Below are 6,219 nucleotides of genomic sequence, written 5' to 3' on the forward strand. Positions count from 1 at the left end.
CTCCTTTAGAGAACCCAATTGGAGCTGGAGAGATGGCACAGTGATTAAAAGTTCTGGCTGCTGTTCGAGCAGACCCAGGTTCAACCCCAAGCACCTATATGGTGGTTCACAACCATCTGTTACTCCAGTTCCAGGGGACCCAACACTCTTTTCTGGCCTACTTAGACACCAGGCACACACATTCACAGGCATACATGAAGCCAAGCACTAATACGTATAAAAATAAATATTTAGAGAACTCTGACTAATATGGATTACAAGGACCAACATCTGAGGTTGTCCTCTGACCCTTGTGTCTGAGGCATGCATATATTCAGACTCATGTACACACACAAAGATAAAACATTTGTCATTTAGGCCATCCAATTTAGAGGAGCTTCTTAGAGTGGCCTAGCAGACTATAATACAGGTCTATGGAGGAGGATGTCACTTGGGGCCACTACCCAACTCTGACAGCCTCAGTCTTTATCAATAGCCATCTAGTCTCCCTACCTTTGGTTCTGCTTCCTTCTGCAATCTGACTATTCTCATAGGTTCCTTGATGTCTCTTGATAAGTCATCAGAAGATCACCTTTTACCATTGCAAAACGGAATATATTTTGAGAAAAGGAAAACAAGGCAACTAAAAAGTCACCTACAACCCTCCCAAATAAGCCCAACTGTTTTTGTTTGCTGGTTCCCTTCCAGTGCCTGTTCATACATGTGGACTTACCCTACACAGTGTCGACCAGATATTTTGCATTCTCCTCTTGCACTCACCAGAATATCAGAAGCGCTCTCCATGTTGCTCCAGCTTCATGATGTATTAATAGCCTCTAATCATCCTCAAATTTGTTGCACCATAATTTTCCTAACAGACAAATGATCTTATTTCCAACTTTTTGTCCCTATAGCAAATGCTGTAATCAACATGCTTGTGCACTGAGTTTGTTTGTTTGTTCTTGTGTTGGAATGTTGGTTTGGTGGCAGCCTGGACTCTGGCATCAGCTGGGGCTGGCAGCTCATCCTGTCCCTCCCAAATCTACAGGCTGCCTGTTATGAAAGAGCTTTGTGGTCCCAAGTATCAGACTCTCCACTGACCATAAGCGACCTGGAAATGAAGTGGTCCCTTCCTGGATGATGTCTTAGTATCATTCCTGATGCTATAACCGAATACTACACACTGGGAAATTTACAAAGAATAGTTTGTAGCCCTATGTGAAGGCGCAAATTTGTAATTCTAGCATGTGGGAGGTAGATGCAGGAGGAACAGGTTCAGGATCAGCTTTGACTACATTGCAAATTCAAAGCCAGCCTCAGCTACAAGAGATCCTGTTTCAAAAAACTAAAATCAGAGACTAAGGAGGTGACTAAGTAAAATGCTTGTCATGCAAGCACAAGGGCTTGAGTTTGATCACAAGAAACCAGGGTTTTTTGTTTGTTTTTGGTGTTTTTTGGTTTTTTTGTTTTTGTTTTTGTTTTTTTGTTTTTTGAGACAGAGTTTCTCTGTGTAGTTCTGGCTGTCCTGGAACTAGCTCTGTAGAACAGGCTGGCCTCAGACTCATAGAGATCCACCGGCCTCTGCCTCCCAAATGCTGGCATTAAAGGCATGAGCTACTACTGCCCATTCAAGACCCCAGATTTTAAAAAGCCTGGTTACGGATACCAGGAAGTCCATTGCACCAGCTTAGTATCTAGGGAGGGTCTTGCTGGTTGAGACTCCACAGAGTCCCCAAACAGCATAGGATGTCACATGGAAAGCCAGAAGCCTGCTAGCTTAGGTATCTTTCTCTTTACCAATGCAATCACGGGAGCCCCTCCCAAATTACCTCCCAAATGTGCCAAGTATCGTCTTTCTCTTATGACTTTGGAGATTAAGTTTCCACATGAGTTTTTGGGGGTGACACCTAAGCCAGGACGGATGATACATCTGAAGAGAGAGGCTCACAGCCCCACAGCTACTTCTTTCACCTGGCAAGAAGTGAGATCAGGGAGACTGTGCAAGCATCTGCCTGCATCAGATAAAGGCTGCCATTGTTTGTCCCACACCTGTTGAGCCACGTGGCCCTGGTGGGGCTACTTTTCTGCCATCAGATGCTCCCTGGACAAGGCTGGTGGTCAAGGTGTCGTGTGTGTCTATACTCCAGGTGTGAGCACCTGGCTCAGATAGAGAAATCTGAGGCAAGACCTGGAGAAACACATTGATGACTGAGCCACAGGCTCCTGATGAAGCTGCTCCCAGAATCCAGCTGCTCAGGTCCCCAGGTTCAGGTGGGGGTGTCCTATCCTTTCTGAGGCCAGTCCGACAACCTTCTCTTTATGCCGAAGAGCAGCTGGGTCACCCAAACAATCCTTTTTCTGTACTGTTGACCAAATCTGTTTCTCTTATTTTCGTGCTGAAGGCCCCTTGGGTACAATAAATCCCCTGGTGAAGGAGCCATTAGAACCCTAAGGATGTCCACTTCAAGTCAGTCTGAGTGCCAACGGTCCGACAAGAGGGCCGGACTGATCCAGGCTGGCTCCAGCCGGCCGTCACCTACTTGCTCTCTCAGCTTTTTGTGGCTCAATCATTCATCATTCCAACCAAAGGGATCTTGACAAAGGGCAAAGTGATACCTTCGATTCTGCTAAAAGGGCAGCCACCCTGGCAGCTCATCCCAGCTCAGCATCCCAGGGGAGGGATCAGGCCTAGGACCCACTCAAATTCCTGGACAGAGCTCCGTTGCAGGTCTCTGGCTTCCTGGACTGAGCCAAATGCAAGAAAACACAGAGTTCATCTGAATCTTGAGCCTGGCGCCAACCTGATGGTGAGATGCGGGAGGGCCCTGAGACCAGCCAGGATTTGGTTTGTTGTCTCTGGCCTCTCCTTTAGCCTCATCTACTGGGAAAAGAAGTTACTTCTCTAGCTTCGATTTCCTCATCAAGTATCCTCTGGAGAATTCAATTCTGCTCTGCAACACACAACAGGCTCAGTCCGACCTCAAACTTCCTTTGCAGACCTTGACCTCTTTCTTGGTCCTTTGCCTCCACCTCTCAAGTGCTGGGATTATAGGCATGCACCACCATGCCTAGTTTTGAGGTGATGGTGATCAAGCCTCAGACTTCCTGAATGCTAGGTGAGCACTCTACCAACTGAGTTACATCCCAGCCCATCTGTTTATAGACATTTTTTACAGTGGCATCTCACCTGACCCCAAGGCCACTGTGTCCAATATGGCCTGTGAGCCCTGGGCTTGTGGGTATGGTCAATGTGACAGGTCTTCCCTCTATGCACTCTGCCATATGGCTTCCCTAAAAAGACTCTGGCAGCAAAGGAAGGATGCCAGCTTCCTTCCTCTAGGCTGTCTACTTAGAGGTAAGGGGAGTCTGACCACTTCCATTTTTTGAGGTTTCTGGTATATGAAAATTAGGATGGTTATAGTAATCATTAAATAATTCCGGTATTTAGACAGAAAAAGAACACAAGGCATTTGTGTTGTTAATAAGTATTTGAAGAACTCAGTATGTTTCTTGGTAAATTTTGAGGAGTGTAGTCCTGGGCAGGAGACAAGCTTCAAGCCTCAGGAAAGCTCTCTACTTTGAGTGTGGGGTGTGGATGCATGTGTGTGAGTGCATATAACAGCCAGAGGTCAAAACTAGGTGTTAGTCTTCAAGAGCCACCATATATTTTTAGAGACAGGATCTCCTGCTGGCCTGGAACTATGAGGTATATAAACTCTTTCTCTTTATAAAGTACCCTTTCTCAAGTATTTCTATAGTGATGGAAAATGGACTAAGACTATCACCTAATAATTCAGGCAAAATAAGAAAGCAATGTAAAAATAGAGCCTTTATGACCAAATGGTAATAAACAGGGCTAAATTCAAGTAGTGAGCATACAGGTGCCATTTAAAAAGCTTTTTCACATATTAACCATTCTTCATTAAGTAATATTAAATTTTGGAAGGAATCACTGTTGTTTGAACTTTTCTTGGGAAGGCATAAACAAAATTTTCTTCACCGCAATGAGCACCAACAACAAACCAAAGAAACAACTCCACTCAAGCCTGGTTTGGTGAAGCATTGAGTTTATTGAGCTTGCTTACAGGAGTGTGAGTAAGGGGTCACTCACAGAGTGAGTATGAGTAAAGGGTCACTCACAGAAGGAGTATGAGTGAAGGGTCACTCACAGGAGTATGAGTGAGGGGTCACTCACAGAAGGAGTATGAGTGAGGGGTCACTCACAGAAGGAGTATGAGTGAGGGGTCACTCACAGAAGGAGTATGAGTGAGGGGTCACTCACAGAAGGAGTATGAATGAGGGATCACTCACAGAAGGAGTATGAATGAGGGATCACTCACAGAAGGAGTATGAATGAGGGATCACTCACAGAAGGAGTATGAGTGAGGGGTCACTCACAGAGGGAGTATGAGTGAGGGGTCACTCACAGAAGGAGTATGAGTGAGGGGTCACTCACAGAGGGAGTATGAGTGAGGGGTCACTCACAGAGGGAGTATGAGTGAGGGGTCACTCACAAAGGGAGTATGAGTGAGGGGTCACTCACAGAAGGAGTATGAGTGAGAGGTCACTCACAGAGGGAGTATGAGTGAGGGGTCACTCACAGAGGGAGTATGAGTGAGGGGTCACTCACAGAGGGAGTATGAGTGAAGGGTCACAGAAGGAATATGAGTGAAGGGTCACTCACAAAGGGAGTATGAGTGAGGGGTCACTCACAGAAGGAGTATGAGTGAGGGATCACAGAAGAAGGATGAGTGAAGGGTCACTCACAGAAGGAGTGAAAGTGATGTGTCACTCCCAAAAAAAGTATGAGTGGAGGGTTAGAGGAGTGTGGGTGACCCCCAAACAGCAGTGTCACTAAAGTCTCACCAGAGCATGGATGATGAAGTTACAGCTATGAAACTGAAGTCCCCCTTAAGTTAACTCTCCACCCTCTATGAACTCCAGCATCTCCCAAGATGGCATACAGCTATGGCAGAATTACTTACATCAGGGAGAAAGGTGCAAGATAGAATGGCTGAACGGAAGGTCAGGGTCTCATGACCCTCACTCCCCCTTCCTCTGTGGGAGGTTCTTGTACTCACAGATAGGCAATGGGGGGGGGGGGATCCAGGCATGTTAACCACACAGGTTGTTTGTTTGTTTGTTTGTTTGTTTGTTTGTTTGTTTGTTTTTAAAGGGAGGGATGCATAACTGGTTATCTGCCCAGAAGGCTGGGAGCAAACGAAGTTAATAGCCTGGTGAGCGTTGCACTATTTATATAGTCAAGACTACACTGGAGAGTGTCAATCTATAAAACCTATCTTCTCTGTTTGTGTAATTTTTTTCGGGACAGGGTTTCTCTGTGTCCTGGAACTCACTCTGTAGACAAAGAGACCCCCAAATTCCTTCTATGAGGGAAGTCAACATGTGTGACCTTGGCCTCTTGTGATCACAGCCGCTCTGATTAAGATGGAAATGGCTGTTATACCTGGAAGACAGCATTCCACAACAATCGCTGACACAGTGTGGATTTTCTGTGTTGTGCTCTGCCAGCAGGGTGGCACCTGGTACCCAAGTGTGCAGGACGCTGGTCCACCTGAGCATCCATGCACTCAGGTTGGCTTGTTCCAGGAATGTTTGTGCGAGAGCAGGACTTCAGACTCACCTGACCAGGAGCTAGATCTTTCCAAAGTTCCTGTCTTTCTGACAAGTCATGAGGAAGTGGGCTGGCTAGTAGCTATAGGCTGCAGGTGCCCATCACCAGAGGAGCAGCTGTTAAAATTAGAGGGATAGGAACCACATCTCTACTTCATACAGGGATGCTGACCTAGAGGCAAGGGGACAAGCAGACACCATACAGCTGACCTATGGCCAAACACTTATGTGAACCACTAGCACAGATATAAATCATCCTGAAAAATAAGGAACAACTAGAGGGAGAAGGAAAGAAGGAGGATGTAGAGTCCTGAGGACATCCTGGTTCCTAGGGACCGTCAATTTATCACCATGTAAATATTAGCCCGATAGCACGGTCAGTTTCAGGGTACCATTGGCCCTCTACATTCCTGAATGTGTAACAACAGGCTCTAGTGCACCATTGATGCGAACCCAGTCCTGGTGTCTCTCTCACACTACTCTTTTCTGTTGGTATGTCCTATAATTTGACTTTAAAAAAATCTATTTCAGATTTTCACAATGTTCAGGTTCCACTTAACAATTACTCAAATAATTTTTTTCAAGATTCTTTCCTCCTTTCCCTTC

Source organism: Peromyscus eremicus, chromosome 8a (assembly GCF_949786415.1).
Source record: "Peromyscus eremicus chromosome 8a, PerEre_H2_v1, whole genome shotgun sequence".
In the NCBI taxonomy this organism is placed as follows: Eukaryota; Metazoa; Chordata; class Mammalia; order Rodentia; family Cricetidae; genus Peromyscus; species Peromyscus eremicus.